Below are 17,176 nucleotides of genomic sequence, written 5' to 3'. Positions count from 1 at the left end.
CGCATGGAATGGAGGCAGTTTTCAGGTTCAGTAATGATCAAAGGTGGTTTTAGTGGTTGCTTGCGTGTTCCTAGGTGGGTGGTAGAGAGAATCACTCCCACTTACCAACACCCACTTACCCTTCACTCCCCTTCCCGTTCTTTCCCTCCCACCCCGCCGGTACGATGTCTCGTTATTTTCAATGGAAAAACTTTTTCCCGCAGCCTCCACGCCACGCAGTTCAGTAAATTGGGCGCTGTCCTGTGCCCTTGGTTCGGTCTTTCTTTACCACCGAAAGGGAGGGAGAGGGTGTCGGGGGACGCCAGTGGGCAGACGGGAGGAAGGGAGGGTGCCGGATTTGTGGTGGGCAAGCGATACATTGGCGTGAATGGGTTTCGCCCGTATCCGCTCCCACCGTGCCGTGCGAAAGGTGAAGGTGATGAAAAAGTTTCACCGTCCGGTGATATGTGTTAACTGATGAAAGGCGGAACCACTGGACACCGGTAGCATTCAGTGATACGAGCTCTTTTGAAGCTTGATCCTGCTTCAGTACTCATGTCCAGATGCTTCATGGCTGTTGTTTTTTAGAATCTCTCTGTCTCTCGTTTTGGAGCATGAGGTTTTGTTGATGCGGTACAGGAAGATGGAAAAGATTTGAAAATTAAATAACGACAAACGTTATGACCGCCAGTGTGAGCACCCGTCCCGTGTTGCCTCGGTCTTTTGCGAGTCTGGAGGGGGGTTTTTTTGGAAGGAAACTTTCAATTGAGTTACTACGGGCTGCGAAAGGAACCCGAGATGGAATGCATGAGGTGACATTATGTTTGAGAAGAAAAGTTTTTCGTCTAGACCGGGTAATGATGAAAGATAGGTTGAGCTGGTGGATAGTTAATAACACTTGAATGAAGAAGCGTAAAGCACTGCTAACTTTCCGTCGAATCAGTTTCGAAACTATGAATTCGTAATGATAGCTTATTGTATGAATAAAGTATAGTTAGTTAGGTATGCGTACACCGTTTGCTGCGAAACTTTGATGAAATCAGTTCTTGGGTAAACATTTTAATTGGTATTCGGTGCAGGAAGTTTTTGAATCGTAAAGTACCACACATGTATTCTTGGTGTAATCGTAACAGTCTCGTATTTAAAAAAAATCAAATGAATTAAAAATTACAACCAACCGGAATGGTAGATCATCAACTCTGATGACGGTGGCGTCACATAAGCAGGTTAGCCGAATGAGCGCCTAAATGCATGCAACCGGCAGTACGTTTAGATGACTTGTTTGGAATAGTTTTACTGAATGCTTTAAAATGGTTAAAAAATCAATTTTAATAACAAAAAATGCTAGAAATCCTTCGGGCAAGTTAAGCGATGGGTAAAAGACTCGAGAAGGCCCCCCCCTGACAAAATTTGTTAGGCGCTGTAGGTTTTACGCCTAAAGGTATGCAATCCGCAGTACACGTTGCGAGAGCTTCACATTGAGCTTTCAGTGTGCTTTCAGTGTGGTCAAAATAGTTTGAAGAAAGTCGAAAAAATATTGTTATTATTTGATTAAAACCCCCTCTCCGCTAACCTTACCATTCATTTTAGCTTACAGGGGCTTCCTACTAATTTTCGATCACACTAGGGGTGAACAATCGGGCCTAAAACATGAACGGCGTTCTCGGACGGTAACGGAACAGTAATTCCATGAATACTTGTTACCTTGCATTGATATTCAGCAAAGGAGGAAACATAAGAATATAATAATCTCAAACCACTTGTTACAATGTATTTTATCAAGTTCTATTCGCTGTCTATTAACAGCATTAAGGAACAATGCACAATGTTTACATCAAATGGGTTTTGACCATACAGAAATCCCACTGTACAACAAAAATGACAGGCCACAGTGCTGCACACAAAAGATTCTAGGGGGGGCCTTCTCGAGTCTTTTACCAAGCGATGAAATATTCTTTAACAGTGTTTCTGTGTAGAACAACAAACTTTTTGTTTCAGATCTAAGTTTTTCATTACAGACAGCTTGGTCGTTCAATATTGCCTTTTGTTTACTCACCAACTATTAATCTTTGATTCCTCAATCACCGGATATTAGTTGCTTGTTCATGTTGCTTCTCGTTTTCGAGGGCAATGCACATACCATTGTAAAGCAAATCATGCGTATAGAGCAAATCAAATCGTTTCTATGCTACATGCTTACCTGTTCCACGTACACAAATTCTGAAGCTCTCGCGATGTGCAAAACCCTACGCAGAATTAACACACATTTTTCCAACTAACTCAAAATCAAACCGTACGCCAACCGAATTCCAATCTGCAAACCAACCGAGAGTAACCTTAGCAATATCAACCACTAATCAACACCGTTGAATGCATTAGTGAGATTAGTAGTTTAGAACATTTTCCGAGAAATCTTGCATGAAACCACAACACACTCGCACACAGTTCTCGGTTGCATCGGTGCGCGCCGGTAAGCGTTATCTTAGCTTTTATTTACCACACATAAAACACGCTTCAGCAAACAAGCGATAGAATTCAGGTGAACCTTTCACACCGTGCGCCATCACACTTCCGGTACCGGGGGGAAATTGCCCGCTCGACAAGCACAACAAATGTTACGCCAAGCAATGTGGGGACACGAACAGCACACCAGCACCTCGAGCGCAGAATTTTCCTTCGAAGCCCAATTTCCACTGAAGGCAGCATCGCGGGCGCTTGCCATTGGGACCGACCGTGAGGTTTCGCGACGATCTCCCGGCAGACTTCGTGTTCCGGCATTTGGGCTACCGAGCGGGCCGACGATGGGTTTTGACTTCGGCCGCTGTTGGAAGGATACCCACACAACCACACACACACATAAACTCACCATCGTGTGTGTGTCCTGTGACGTGACAGGTTAATGTAGTGTAGCATCGCGTCATGACTGTCACAGACTTCGTGTCGCGTTGCAGGAGTGGGAAAATTCCCCTCTTTTGGGTGTCACGTAGCACTCAGGGCTTTCTCCTCCCGAGAACTCCAGGAGAGTTTTGGGCAGTCTTCTCTTGATCTCAACTTGCTCTCTCTCTCACACAGGATTGTTTTCTCTGCTGCTCGCTCTCCATTTTCTGAGGCCAACAACGTATGCTTAAACTTCGTGAAAATGAGCGACCCGTTTTCTGCACAACCAGAAAGCAGTTGCAGACGATTCAACAAGTTGGGGAATCGTTTTGGGGGGCTGGCGTTTGGTTCTCCCGACGCGATCGGAAACGATGTGTATGCTGTAGACTTTATTAGCCACACATTGAACGGGCAGGGCAAACAAAGTAGATTCGAAGGGAAAATTGATATATTACCCTGCCCTTAGCAGGATCGGAAGGGGAGCTGGGGCGACGAGTGTGCCCAAGGAAACGCTGGCGCCTTTTGTTCCATGCCGTAAGAAACCCGAAACCTGAAACGATGGTTGTTTGTGATTCTCCATGCTTCAGACAGATGCGAAATGATACATTGAGGCTTCTGCAAACAGAAATACCTGGAACGGAATTGATGCCCTTCCTTCCAGTACGAGTCAATCGTAATTCATCAGAAAGCTCACTACTGGCCCGTTGCTTACCGGGCTGGCAAATGTTAGTGTAAACACGAGTTTTCCACTACGCATTCCATTTTTACGCTACACGGAATTGTTTTAATCTGTTTATTTTTCCCGATGTTTTTCTTCACGCGATTGCTAATTACAACATTTGCTTAATGGCTCCATCCAAGTGTCGTCCGGTAAACACGCCGATCGATCCTACCGAGCTGGAGGTTTTCCAGCCCCCCTTCCCCCTCGACGGCCAATTTCCTGTATCAACACAATATCGGATCAATAATTGACCATAAAATGAATTAATTTCATGACATCGAGACAAAGGTTCGGCTTCACCGCACCGGAACGAAAGAACTAATTTCATTTCATCCTTCTAATATGGCGCCCAGTGTTTACTCTTTCATTATCCTTCGTTCAGCCCCAAGCCCCATCGCACAAAGGCTATCGGAACAATCGGGGGAAAACGGTGAATGTACCGGGCAGAAAGTGTCGTCCTGCAAACCTCCCCCAAACCATCGCTTTTCCCGATTTTTCCTCCGTCCCCCGGGTTTGGGTTTTATCGACGAGGACCATAATGATGCGTGTTATTGCGACGAGTCATCAAATTAATTTTATTGATCGAATACACCAATTCACCTGCCGTTCGGCGCTTGTTCGGTGCCTTACAAAAGACTAAAGACGGTGATAAGAAAACTGTGGCGGATGGAGGACCGGACCCCATCGCACCGGTCCGATATTAGCGGTTGGGCTTTGCAGAGTGAGAGCTCAAAAAAGCTATCAAGCTTGCTGTTGCTTTCGATGAGGCAAACCGTTTTCTGCAAACGCCCGCCCGTGGAAGGCCAATCTTGAAGCGGGAAGATGTAAGAAAACAAGAATACGCCAAACCGTCCGTACCCATCGATCAGTGTCAATCATGGAGCGAAAATGCCAGTCCAGGGACAGTGAGATTTTACCTCACGATTTCGATCGCACCACGCAGCTGGGCCACCGTTGACTGCCCGTGGTGGACGGTTAGCCATTGCCTTATCATTGCCAATCACCCGACCGACCGACCGATAGCAGTCAATGCGTCTCTTGAGTGGCAGACTGTGAAGGTAGGTATAGGCAAGGCCGAAGAAAATTCCATAGGGACCAGGTTCTCGAAAGCTGATTAATCGTAATGGATTTTGCATTGTGTAGACGCTGTGTACGCAACTGTTACTTCTTTGGGTGGTAAGTAAAAATCTCAGTATGAATAGGACTGAGACAGGAAGAAAACTCCCTTCCACTGGCGATTCTTTCTCATTGAGAGAAACGATCGCACCACGGATTTGGATTACGTGTGAAGTTATTTTTACATGTGTCTTGGATGTGTGTCACTAATTAAATGGATTAGGCGTGTATTCATGAACCGGATCGGATTCGTGGAGCTTACAAAACTTATTAAGGTCTTATAATGAGATCTCAGCACACCAAAGCCTCTAGAAATAAATGAATACAGAAATAGAAGAAAATTAAAGCAAAACATCCTAAAGAAGCCTATCATTTTCAAATGTCCCATCTTCAACTCAACCCGTAGAAGGATAGTCAGTCTAACGTACGAGGAGTTGGTCCGGACGGGAAACGATACCCAGTCCTGCCGATTGCTGCTAGTTGCTGCTATCGCCTCAGCAACCTAACCGACTCAAACGAAACAGAAAGACTGGTATCTCTGTTCTTGAAACAATATTTTACATATTTAATTTTTAAACTGATTAAATTGACAGCATTCTTGTATTTTTATTTTGGTTAAAACTTTTTGGTGGTTAAAATAATTGGAAAACATATTTAGCATCAATAGTTTGTCTTTTCGTTTCATGCATTTGACACCTCTGGCTGCGAGCGCCCTCTAGTGGCAAGTAGCGTAAGCATAGCAACGAAGATGCACGAATCAAGAAACAGGCGTGTGATGTCACATCGCCTTTCCACGAGGATATGATGATAACATACTGATTATCAATTAAATGTAAATTTTAGTGAAAAAAAACCTTTTCCTGGCTGACCTGCTAGTTGTCGAATAATATCTTTTCAAATACACAGATTTTTTCGAAAACAGTAGAATAGCTATCATAACCCCTTACACACGAGGAAAATGTATAAAACAATTTCAAAAGGCTACAAATTATCAGAACAACACATACCGAACCTCTAAGGTTAAATCTGATTTATGACGCAATGAGGCACTTGTTGATTCAGCTGTACCTTATCCTTGGGAATATTCCCCATGCAACGCAGACACGACAACGATACAGCCCTCCCCTTTTTCCCATGCGACATCACACCGACGTGAGTTCCGGCATGTTCTCATTCACAAAAAAATAATTACAAACCTATCTGAGAGCATGATTCAATCATGCTGTAGAGTTCTGAGAAGATCTTTGGAGGGAAAAAGGATGCGTACGAGCAGCAGCCCTTAATGGGAGAAGATGATGCTTCTCGAGAGATGAACAATCGGGAAGAGAACGCACCCGTCAGGAGCTCTCCATGAGGAGTCGGGATTCGCATCTCCACCAAAGTGCCGCAGCTTCAGCGAGTCGAGTGCGTAGAAATTCGCAACACCAAACTCACGGCAACACTGGTCCACACACTCTCCTGGCATCCTGGCCAATGGCTGAGAGCTCGTGCAACGGACACCAGCAAACAAACAAACAAAAACAAAAAACGGCAAGGACCGCTCCGCAAAAGCAGCTCCGGTGCTCGATCTTGGCTCGGCAAATGCTCACGCTGGTCGCATCGTACGGTTCAGTACGATACAGGCCGAAAGCGAACGAGGACGTCCCTCCCTCCCGGTGTGGTGTAGTATCTGTGCGAGCTGTCAGTGCTGTGACCGAGCTGGTTAAAAAAGGTTTCGTCCGTACGGTCGACGGGTGTTGCTCTCGATTGGCGGCTGTTTGGGAAATCGACGACGTGTATCGATTGATTAGCCCGCTCGATGGCTGAGGCACCGTGCGAGTGAAAGTGGTGGTCCGAGTGATTGTTAAGGCGTGCTGCGTTGTTTGGGTGGTACGAGGCGGAAACGGTACGCCCCACTTTCTCGTGCGTGTGTCTGTGTGTGCGTGCGTGTGTGTGTCTGCTGTAGAAGGGATACGAGAAAAGAACCAGAGCCTGCATTATCTCGATGCGACCACGTGGTTCCGCATCGGTACGTCGCCATTACAGTTTTGTCTAAGCACGAGTGCTAACGAGCCACTTGGGCAGCGGTCCGTGTGCGTGTGTCGTAGTGTACGGTCTTAGTGTTTCTCGTAAGTGGTGACCCATCGGAATCGTGTGGCTGTGTGGCAGCTGTGTGCTAGGTGAGCGTATACCAAGGGCAAGACAAGGCCCCAAGTGGTAACCCTGATGAAGAAAATGATTACACCATGATGCCACAGATGATGGCGCAGACGATGGCACCGATGCTGCTGACGATGCAGTTTTGTGCATAATTTAAGTGAGTACAGCCTCTTCACCGGTGTAAGTGCATCAATTCCTCACGACCCCCGTTCCGAGGGCAGCTTTCCCGGGAGCTCTTGTTTGACATCCACTTGCTCCCGAAATCCTTCCTTCTGCACCAGTGTACAGGGGTTTGCACCAGCATGGCTGGCTAGAGGGACGGCTGGATACGCAATCGTGATCGGTCGGTGAGAAGCAGAATTTATGGCCGATTCGTGCCTCGGCTCGCTGCTGATGGATTAGTTTCATTGTGTGCTTCACTGCTCGGTTCACACTGCGTTCGCGTCGGACGGTGCTGAGCATTCAATGGACGCAGTAGAACGCAAAAGCTGCCTGTGCTTCGTGAACTTCAACTCGGCAGCTGGAGGTCCTCACCCACCCCACTCCACCAACCGTGTATTGGTGGTGGTGATGAGCTGCTTTAAAGTGCGCTGAAGATTAACGTTTGCGAAAAGGAAACACAGAAGAAAAATAAAACAACAGTACGCCGAACGCCGTAGTTCAAGTGGCAGACATCGTTTTCAGCACCTGTCAAGTGGTGTTGTCAATCATCAAACTTTCATCCCTGGAACCCAATATCGCTTGCCACGCTTCCGTCCGTCCAAAGCGCCGCTAACAACCCCCATTCCATGCCTTCTAGCGTTCAGTGAAAACGAGCTTTTCGTCATCGAACCACGAACAGCAGCGTAACAACACGGGTAAGTAATCTCATCTGGGCAGCAGGATGGGACAAAGTTCGTGTGAGGGGAATAAAGTATTTGATTGTTTCTTTTAAAATGAAACGCAAAGGTTCTTCGGATGCTGAACCGTGAGTGTGAGTGGACTCATTTCAGTAATTTAATTCCTGCCCTCGTAGTGGCGCCAAAGGGGCAGAAACGACGAGCCATGTCGTGCTTGAGACGGTCCAACGCGGGGTTTTGAGTAGTGAGTGAATAGCTAGCTCTCTCCTCGGGTTGGGGTCACGTACTTGTTGTGATTGTTTATTCTATCCAACTTCAGCGCCATGTCGACAGAAGTGAACTGAACTTTGGGGTTGCATTATGCATAACCCCAGCCCTTTGCGGCAGAGCCTGACTGTCGTTGACGAGATAAGTTGGGCAGTACGATTCGGCCAGAGCGAGCCGAACACATTGCAGGCATACCATTTGCAGAATAGCCCCAATGAAGCTGTGATGGTGACCGTATGTTTGATAGTTGACTGTCAAACATAAGCTATTTGGTCAAAAATATCGGAGCAAACTTTTCCCCCAATTCCTTTGTTTTACTGAGTGTGACGGACTGGAGTTAAATGTGATAAACATTGTTAAAAATCTGGTCAAAAAATAAACCAAGGGAGGCCCCTTGAGGGATCACCACGATAAAGGATTGAGTTGTCGAAAAGTTTTCCCGCATTTCGTTAGCATAATACTTACGTGAATACTTTCGATTAAAAATCAACATAAAACATCGAAACCGTGCGCTCGAAAGGCGGCGAGACCCATCTCAATTCCGTGAACCACGCCATCGATGGGTGCCAATCAAGTGGTGCATCTTAATAGAATCTTTATCTTCATCGTTTCGGTGGAAAATCTCTCGGCTCTGTGAGCGATACGGGCTAGCGGGTGGAAAATGTGGTGAAGCAAACCCTTTTCTTGCGTGATTTATCGTTAACAGATGCTTCGGAGTAACCTCGTTAATGCGCGTGGCGAACCTTACCGAAGGAGATTCAACTGTTGCTGGAACCACAAGAAGTTCAATCCATTTTGAGTGATTCAATTTGAACCTTATAGTTGTAATATATTTATTCGAGAAAGTGGGGCAAATTAAAAGAAAACATTAAACCTTGAAACTTTATAGAACATTGCGCTTAAAAAGTTCTTCACACTTTGTCCTTGAAGTAAAAATATAAATAATCATGAGTTGGTCCGTGTCTAGCGCCCAGCACATTGCTGCTTATTGCGAGTAAATAGTAGCAATGGTGAGTTTATTTTGCAGCACAATTTATCCACTCGCTTTACCTTTATCGTACCGTCCACATCTAGGGCACACACACACACACACTTTAAAAAGCAAGAGCTGTTTACCGACTCCGAGCCCACCTGGTGCCCACCCAGCCTCGCTCAGGACCCGGTCCGCCCGGATTCTCACCACCGGAAGCGAACGGTGGAGCCAACTTGAGCCACTCGACCCATCGCTCGAAATGGCAGCAGCCTCCAGGGTGAAACCTCCGGCACACTAAGCACTGCTTGGGGATTTTCCCGAACCCCACCATTTTCCCCGCCCCTTTTCCACCCCGCCCATTTATTTCCGCCGACGGCGCGGGCACGATCTTGATGCCGAAGCGCGCCCGGACAAACATACCGTGTCGAAATTCTCTTCACGTGCCAGCATTTTTTCTCCCCCATTCTCCTGTCCGCCCCTCTGTCCCCGACACCCCACTACCCCTCTTCTTACCCCAGTCCATCATCGCACTGCTGGCTCATCTTTTATCTTTATTATCGGCATCCTGCGGAAAGACTTTCGGGGTTGACTTCCTGCGTGTTTCAAAACCCATGGCAAGAGTGGCTGCTGCTGCTGCTGCTGCTGGGAAAGAATTTGCTGTTGGCCCCAATTTTGACTCCCTTTTCTATGTGCAAGAAAGCACCTAGCATACGGGGATCATGCCAGCAGTGACCATTTCACATTCCTGCGCCGGACTTGAAGTTGGATGTGCTGTGAAATTTTGACACCATTGGCATTTCACCGAAACTGATTAGGAACAAATCTCGGCGATTGCGAAACCAACGTAATAAAACAAAGCGCTCGATGGAGGATGCTGGCGAAAGGACAGAACCGTATCGACAGAGATGCCAGATTATCGATGCCGGGCAAACCGAAGTGGTCCACTTTAATGGCTTATGATTTTGTGATTTATTTGTTGTTGGGTCAGGTGATGTTGGCGAGCGGTTTGACGTTTTGTGTATCACTCCTGGTTCGGCTTATCGTGAACAATGGAGGGTGTTTCTGTTTTTCACTTTTTTGGTCATTCCATCGCAGGCTCAAAGTCGGCTAACCCTACGAGCCAACGAGCTGGGTCGCACCAGACAAGCCCATACAACGATCAAGTTGAAATGAGAAAAAGGCACGCATGTCCAAAGCCGACGGCTGCGACACACCCAGACAACGCTCCTACACCGCAAGGATCAGCGACGAGAAAATTCGGGAGGGAAAGGTTTTCCCTAATCGTCTTTCACGGCCCTGGCCACCACTGATGGATAGATTTAATCCGAAGCGGTTGGTTTTTGTTAAAAAACACCATCAGCTTCCACAACGGCCACCCTCGAAGCCGTCGGTGTTGTTGTTGTTTGCTGTCGGGCAAAAAGGGGTTTTTCCCCCATTAAACTTTTTATGTCATCCACCTCTCTCGAAAAAAAAAACCACCCGAAACCAACCTCAGGACACCGACCGCCGTTAACACTGGAGGACACTTTCCGGCTCTTTACGCTGATGGGGCTTGGGAAATAAAAATCAAATTACTACCGTGCGCGTTTCGTCCCCCACTTGGACCGAAAGCTGGGGCTGGAGTTTTGCCGTGCCCAACCGGTTCCTGCACAGTTTTTGCAAGCGCCAGCCGGCTGCTTTCCCCGCGACTCTCGAGGCTTTGGCGCTTCGGCAAGGCCGAAAGGTGCTCGGGCGGATGTGTTGCTGCTGTGCTGTGAAACGGAAGCTGACCTTCGGGAAGCGGGAGCATGGCTGGGAGAGAGCCGCTGGTCGTAGAAATAGAAAATTATGATCGTCCTTGGCGTATGTCCCTCTTCTCCCTTTTTTCGTCCCACATCAGACGTTCTCCTCCGATTGGGGACAGTTTGTTTTGTGTCCGATTTTTTTGTGTGTGTGTGTAGCTATTCCTCGACATCCTTTCCATCCCGTCCTCGTTTACAATAAAGCGGTCGATGTTGTTTTTCGATTTAAGTAAAGTGCCACCCTTCTCGAAAAAACGGGCGCTGGGTGGCTCGGACTGGCTGTTGAGAATATTTATATTTTAATACTTTTACTTTAACACGTCGTTAGGTCATCGGGTGATGGAAGGATTCGGGGACGGTTCAAGCGCTGTACCCTCGAAGCACTTTGAAGGAAGTTCATTATCGAGTGGACGATTATGTGCTGGCGGTGTTGAATATTAATAATTATCGCATCGCTTCATGCATTTGAAGTCACTTTTTTAATGCTTTTACTAAAAAATGTGCTAAAGAAAGTTTTCAAAAAATCAGTTGTGTTCTCTTGCAAAGCATTCCAAGGCCCCAAAAAATGTGTCAAAATCCTAAAGAGTTATCTTTGAATTTGGAGTGTAGACACCTTTGAGACTTATTTTGCTTTATTTACAGCAAACACAACAGACCTATAAGTCGTGCAAATAAGTTCGAGCTATTTAATCATTCAACCTCATGGAAAACAGTTTTCACATTATTCATCTCTTATCTGCGTTTTTCTTCTTCGATAAACTACTAGTTTCTTGACCGATTCCGCTTCCGAGAAGGTCAAATTATGCACTGAAACGCTGTTCCGATGTTTCTGCTCCCAATAACAAGCGCAACAAACTGATGTTGGCCTTTAACATTCAGCGACCGATCCTTGCCTTTGTCCAGTGTATCCCGGGCACGGATACCCCCAGGTGGACGACTATCCGTGAATAATTAATGAACGATTTAATGTATCGAACACGGAAGCGATAATAAATTGAACATCATAAATCTCTTCTACCTTTCACCAACACCACCAACGTCGCCCGAAGCTTCCCTGCGACTTTCCACACAGTGTGCTCGTCGGGGAAGCGCTGCAACCTGGCGACTGTCCCTGTGCGATCCTATGAAAGAGAACTTTTTTGCGTTACTTAAAAACTGCAACTTTTCCCACACGGTTTTAGCGTGCTAGGTTAAAGGGAAAGAAAGCACAAAAACCAAACAAGAAAACCCACCTTGATCCCGATCCATTACCTTTTTTTTGTTCCTCTTACTTTGATCGCACCCAAACAGAGCAGCTGACTTTCCCAACTGGAGCGGAAATCCCGAACCGAACCGGAAGGGATGCCTACGGAAAGGCACCGTGCTGCCACCGTTTGGCCGGAAAATGATGCCCTTTCATCTTACGGGAGCAAGAAAATTAATACCTTTTCACACTTTCCACCGTTCGATTTATGATGACGCAGCGCCCGCCGCTGATAACGCGCCAAGAAACCCCACGGTGGCTCGTGGGTTAGCGCGAAACCACTTTGGCTTGTAGTAAAATCTGTTTTTCTACCGTGACCGGCGGCGACGGCCAAACCCGGAGTCATATTATTTTGGGCGCTTAGGATTCGACGAACTCGCCGGTGCGGTACACACGCAAAGGTGCACGCTAACCTCTGTTAGCGGAAGGTTCGCAGTAGCCAAGCGCAGCGACCACGCGCCGACAGAGCCAACAGCGAGCTCTTAAAGAGAATGCCATCGGGAGGGATGCGAACCGGAGGGGGCCTTCGCCGACCTTCGGGCAGAAGAGCGTCGCGCTTTTCGGAACGAAATTAATCTCGCGCCGGTCCGCACCGTAATCATATTTCATTAACTTTTGCCTCAAAATTTGCCAAATTTTACGACCTCCGAGACAGGTGGGCCGAGGTGGGTCGTCGCCATGTCATCGTTAGCAGCGTAACCGGGCCATGACAAATGTGGCCGGCAGTTCGGAAGGTTTGGCTTTCATTTTTCTGCCCGGATTTTTCTTTCTTTCGGCCCCGGTTCGTTGCTTTGAACCATAGGAATAACCGCAAATTTATCACATTCGCACACAATGGCAGCCTTGCACTAGCATTCTAACCATCGCCAAATGTAACGCGGTTACCCTTAAAAACCGCCACGATTGGTAATCATTGAACCCACCTTGCGGGAGCATTTTGTGAGCGTGTGTGGCTTTGGCTGTAAAATGGTGACGCATCGATCAAAATATAGAAAACTGGTCCAACCGCTGCACTTGGGCACGCGCCACCACTGTCGGACGGTCGGTCGGACGATGAAGTTATTTAATTTGGCAATCATTTATTTTATGCACACACACACATACATGCATACCCGCCAAGCGAATGCCAGGAAGTTCGATGCGATTGTGCGGAAATGAGACTTAATTATCATGCTAATGTGCGGCATACTAGTTTTGTGCTCAGGCATTGGGCTTAGGGGTTGGATTTGACAGGATTAGTTGATTGGGAAAAATTGGCACTCGGTTAAGGCTGATTAATGGACTGCATAAAGTGAATAAGAGAGCTACCGTTTAGGTAGGATTATTTAGCATTTATTTGTGCTGAGAGGAAAATACGGAAAATGGTATCAGTTTCTTTTCATGGGGTAATTTTTAGAATGTTAAGCCTCGTTTTTTAAGGGAAATCTTGTGTATCGAATAGAAAAACTTAATATAACTTCTACTAAACCTTGATCCTTAATGGTAAGTATTTTTATGATGACGTTTTTCAGTGTTTGGTTTACAATCTTTAACTCCAACTTCCCTAACCTCAACTCATTTTTCCATACGCTGGCTCAGATCATGTTAAGATGTCAAGCACACAGCAGAAATCTCCAAAGCCTCATTACGTGCAGAGTATGCAAGACTCTTTATGAAACATTCTTTTCCTTTCAATTACACACCGCTTCTTCCTCTTTTCCACCGAAACAGCCTTATTGCCTGAAAGCTTGCCAGAATGCTGGAGCTAATTTGTAGTAGCAATGCGGTGAACGCGTCTCACGTCACACATTTACCACCCCTTCCGCCCTGCCAAGGCCGGAGCATTCAATTTATCAGCCTTTGTTAAATGTTGTTGAAACTATTCTTTGCCACTTTTTTACACACGCCTTACGCGCCATGCAACACAGCACCACAGTACCGTTAAATGAACTAAGTAATTTGGCAACACCGTTGTCGTTGTCACCATGCACACACACACACAAAAAGCCACCACGCTCGCTTGAAAACGCGGGTTGGCACAGTTCCAGCTCAGGGCCCGCGTTCAACCACCATTCGGAGCCTTCGGGGGCCCGCTGGTGAAGCGCAAAACATTGCAAATATCTTAATTTGTCTCCCAACGACAGCAGCTGCAGACACCGAAAGGAAGCAAAGTTTGATGCCGGCGCTCGGTACCGAAAATTTGTTCCGAAAAACCACTCGCATTAACGAGACCCCATCGCCGTTGCGCCCCATCCCCGTTGGCCGGAACGGGTTGGTGCTCGAACCGCTCGAAGCTGTCTTACATTCTTAAGCCGCATTTCGTGGGCTTGTGTCTTATGGTGCCGGTCGGGCTTTACCAAACGGGACGCCCATCCCACGGCGGCGGCCACGGGTAGCAATTCATTTACGCATGGAGACGCCTGGTGGCTGACGAAAGGCGTCGTACATTAAACCGCTGGCTGGCAGGGAAAAACGCCCCGAACCAAGGTTACTCTGGGTCGTTTGCTACATGTTGAAGTCGGCACAAAAGCAGAAGCAGAAGCAACCGGAACGCATCTCACAAAACTGTTGGATGGGTCTATTTGCAGGTTGACACTCGAAAGCACTTTAATAATGTGAATTTTGGATTCAAAATAAATTCATACTCACCACGGCATACCAGGGCGGTACACAGCGAGCACCACTACGAAGCGGAAAGCCATTCGTTAAAGAGCCGCGGCACTGTTATTGTTGGGGAATTTTATTATTCAAATTATGACATTAAAACCAGCCCAAACAATGCCTAAACCACCAGCCAGCCAGCCGGGTGCGATCGCGGTGCAGTGACATGGCGAAGGGGCGAAAACGGGAAACCGTTGTACAGTCGCGAAATGAAAGCACCAAGAACTCCCGGTTTCCCGCCCATCGGCTAACCGTCACACATTAGCATCGCTCGTGCTGCTTCATGCACGGGCAGCATAATCGCTCGTTACATAATGTCGTTAGTGCCATCGTTATTGCGTTATGACACGCCCTTGGAGCATGGGGCCGCTAGGGCGCTCATCTTGACACAGCCAAACGTGTCACGTCAGAGATTCTGTGCCCGATCCAGCGCTTCGCTATCCGACAGATCGCTCTCGCTCAAATAGAGTGGGCAATGGTAGGAATCTTGGTGATCTTTCTATTGTGCGGGAAGCCATTTGTTTGCCTCTTAACGATGCTGTGTGGGAAGATATTTGTGGGATTGTAGAATTGCTTACAAAATAAATGCTGAAAAGCGGAGGCGTCGGACAAGCACGATGAGCAATAGGCAGTGCGGCATAAACCTGGTTTATTGAATGAAACTTTATTTTCAACACGTTCGAGTAAGCTATTCGTTGACTATTCTAAGGAATTGAAAGATGAAGTTCCAATAGAAGGTTTGTTTTATAACATTTAAGGGTTTCTGATTATTTTAATTAAATGCCTTTATATTAAATTCGTGGTGCAACTAAGGAGAATCAATTTTAACTGCTTTTTCGTTGTTAACCTTATTGCAAACCATTTCCGAAATAAGCTTTTCATTTTAAGCTTATTAAAATTCTGAACGCCTAAAGGTATGCAAGTGCTTCACTATTTGTATCCTCCTTGTTATGTTAAGCCATCTCCATGGACAGGCGCGACAATAAATAGCGTTTAAGTATGAGTTCAATCGTTGATATATTGAATTCATTTTTATAATAATTTCATACTTAAGAGTTTTACATCCGTCTTCAAATTTTCCTTTTAAAGAAGACCCCGTGGACTGTGCTTTAGTTTGCAGCAAACATTCGCTTTACGTATCCCTTAGATACCGACTCGAAATACATAATCCTCTGCCAACGAATGCGGTTTATGAGCTTCCGTTGACCCATTTCTCGTCCCAACGATTCAGCGACAATTTCCGCACTGTTGCTTTCGGCCAGCGAGCTAGGTAAATACTGCAAAACACAACATCCGTTTGGTACGTTCCTGACCTCGCCAAAAGGTAAAACTACCCACAGCTTGGTTACAGCCGTTCTGCTCGCTACGTTTGTTGCCAAGGACAATCGATGCACGAATCGTTTCTCGGCACGGCATAGCTCTTGGCGCGGAGCATTTGCTACTGTTTATCTTTGCGAATTGCAGCGAAATGTGTGTGTGTGTCTTGTTCCATCTCTCAGAAAGACCTGTTCGACCACCAGTTGCCGAAATGGTTGTGTTGCTTACGCATGAATAACTCTCTCTCTCTCTCTCTCTCTCTCCGTGCTGCCGCAAACATCCGTCAAAGACTAGAAAAACTGCAAAATATTGTCTTCTCGTTGCGCGGTAGATGTTGATTTTGCTTCGATTGCTCGATCGCTCACGGAGCTGTATGTGTGTGTGTGTGTTTTTTTTTTTTTGTAGCCAATCCCCACCATTTTGTCCCATTCGCTATTCGTCGAAACAAGCTCAAGTACGGATGGATGTGAGCGTTGCGGTGTGCATACATCTCAGGCGCTGCTGGCCTTCTTCGGCTCACGTTTGGTTCGGTTTGCTTACGACCAAAATTTCAATCTCGTGCACTGTTTTGCGAAGCTTTCTGCGTCCCGGATTGTGCCCCATGTTTCTATGGATGTTTATTTACGGAGCACCAGCCTAGGCCCGATCGCAATCATCAGGGACGTCACTGCGATGTACACCATCAAACCATCGAGCCTTCGAGCTCGATGGCTATTTGTTTCTGCTTCGCCTTCCAACCATGCCCCGGGGGCTTGTTTTCCAGGCACACGGAAGCTGATAATTTGTGTGTTCCGTGGCGTTTTTCCGCGAAAACGCTTCCATTACCTCACCGTCGCCCGGTTGTGCCGGCCCATCAAGTGAAGCGTTTTTATTTTTACCAAAGAATTAGAGTCCTTCTATAGCATGGTTTCTTTAAAAAAGGAAGAGGTTGAGATGTCGTCCTTGGAGGGAAAACAATAAACAAAAAGGGGGAGAAAAGAAACAGCAACAGTGCCTTCCTTGAAAAGCCTCCCCGTACGTCTTGGCGATTAGATCTTGCCGAACTCCACGAAACGTGGAATCAAATTCTACCGGCCCGGTTTCGGTTCATGTTCCAGGGGCCGTGCGATGGTGGTGGTTGTGTTTTCGGTTGTATTCGGTGATGTGGAAATCGTATTATGTGGATGATGAAATTGAAATATGTTTGCTGTAAACCCACAAACATCCACACAAACCTCACCGGTACCTTCCACCAGTAAAGCGAACGGGAAGGTGCTCACACACACTCACACACTCAGACACGCT

General features: G+C 46.8%; 2 protein-coding genes across 5 annotated transcripts in view; one reads left to right on the top strand and one right to left on the bottom strand.

Annotated features, from left to right (window-relative positions):
- LOC118505511 (connectin-like) overlaps positions 1-2,711 on the bottom strand; it is a 91,162-nt gene extending 88,451 nt beyond the window's left edge. The window contains exon 1 of the mRNA XM_036041410.1: positions 2,180-2,711. The gene's annotated coding sequence lies outside the window, so the exon portion shown is untranslated. The remainder of the gene's footprint in view (positions 1-2,179) is intronic.
- Positions 2,712-5,996: 3,285 nt separating this feature from the next.
- The window catches only part of LOC118505510 (connectin-like), an 82,311-nt gene continuing 71,131 nt past the window's right edge, over positions 5,997-17,176 (top strand). For 2 of the 4 annotated variants that reach the window (XM_036041406.1, XM_036041404.1), the window contains exon 1: positions 5,997-7,689. The gene's annotated coding sequence lies outside the window, so the exon portion shown is untranslated. The remainder of the gene's footprint in view (positions 7,690-17,176) is intronic. The other 2 variants (XM_036041405.1, XM_036041403.1) reach the window with 1 other exon arrangement.

The sequence above is a fragment of the Anopheles stephensi genome, chromosome 2 (assembly GCF_013141755.1).
Source record: "Anopheles stephensi strain Indian chromosome 2, UCI_ANSTEP_V1.0, whole genome shotgun sequence".
In the NCBI taxonomy this organism is placed as follows: Eukaryota; Metazoa; Arthropoda; class Insecta; order Diptera; family Culicidae; genus Anopheles; species Anopheles stephensi.
Note: the sequence above shows the minus strand (reverse complement) of the source record. Positions and strands in the feature narration are given on the sequence as shown.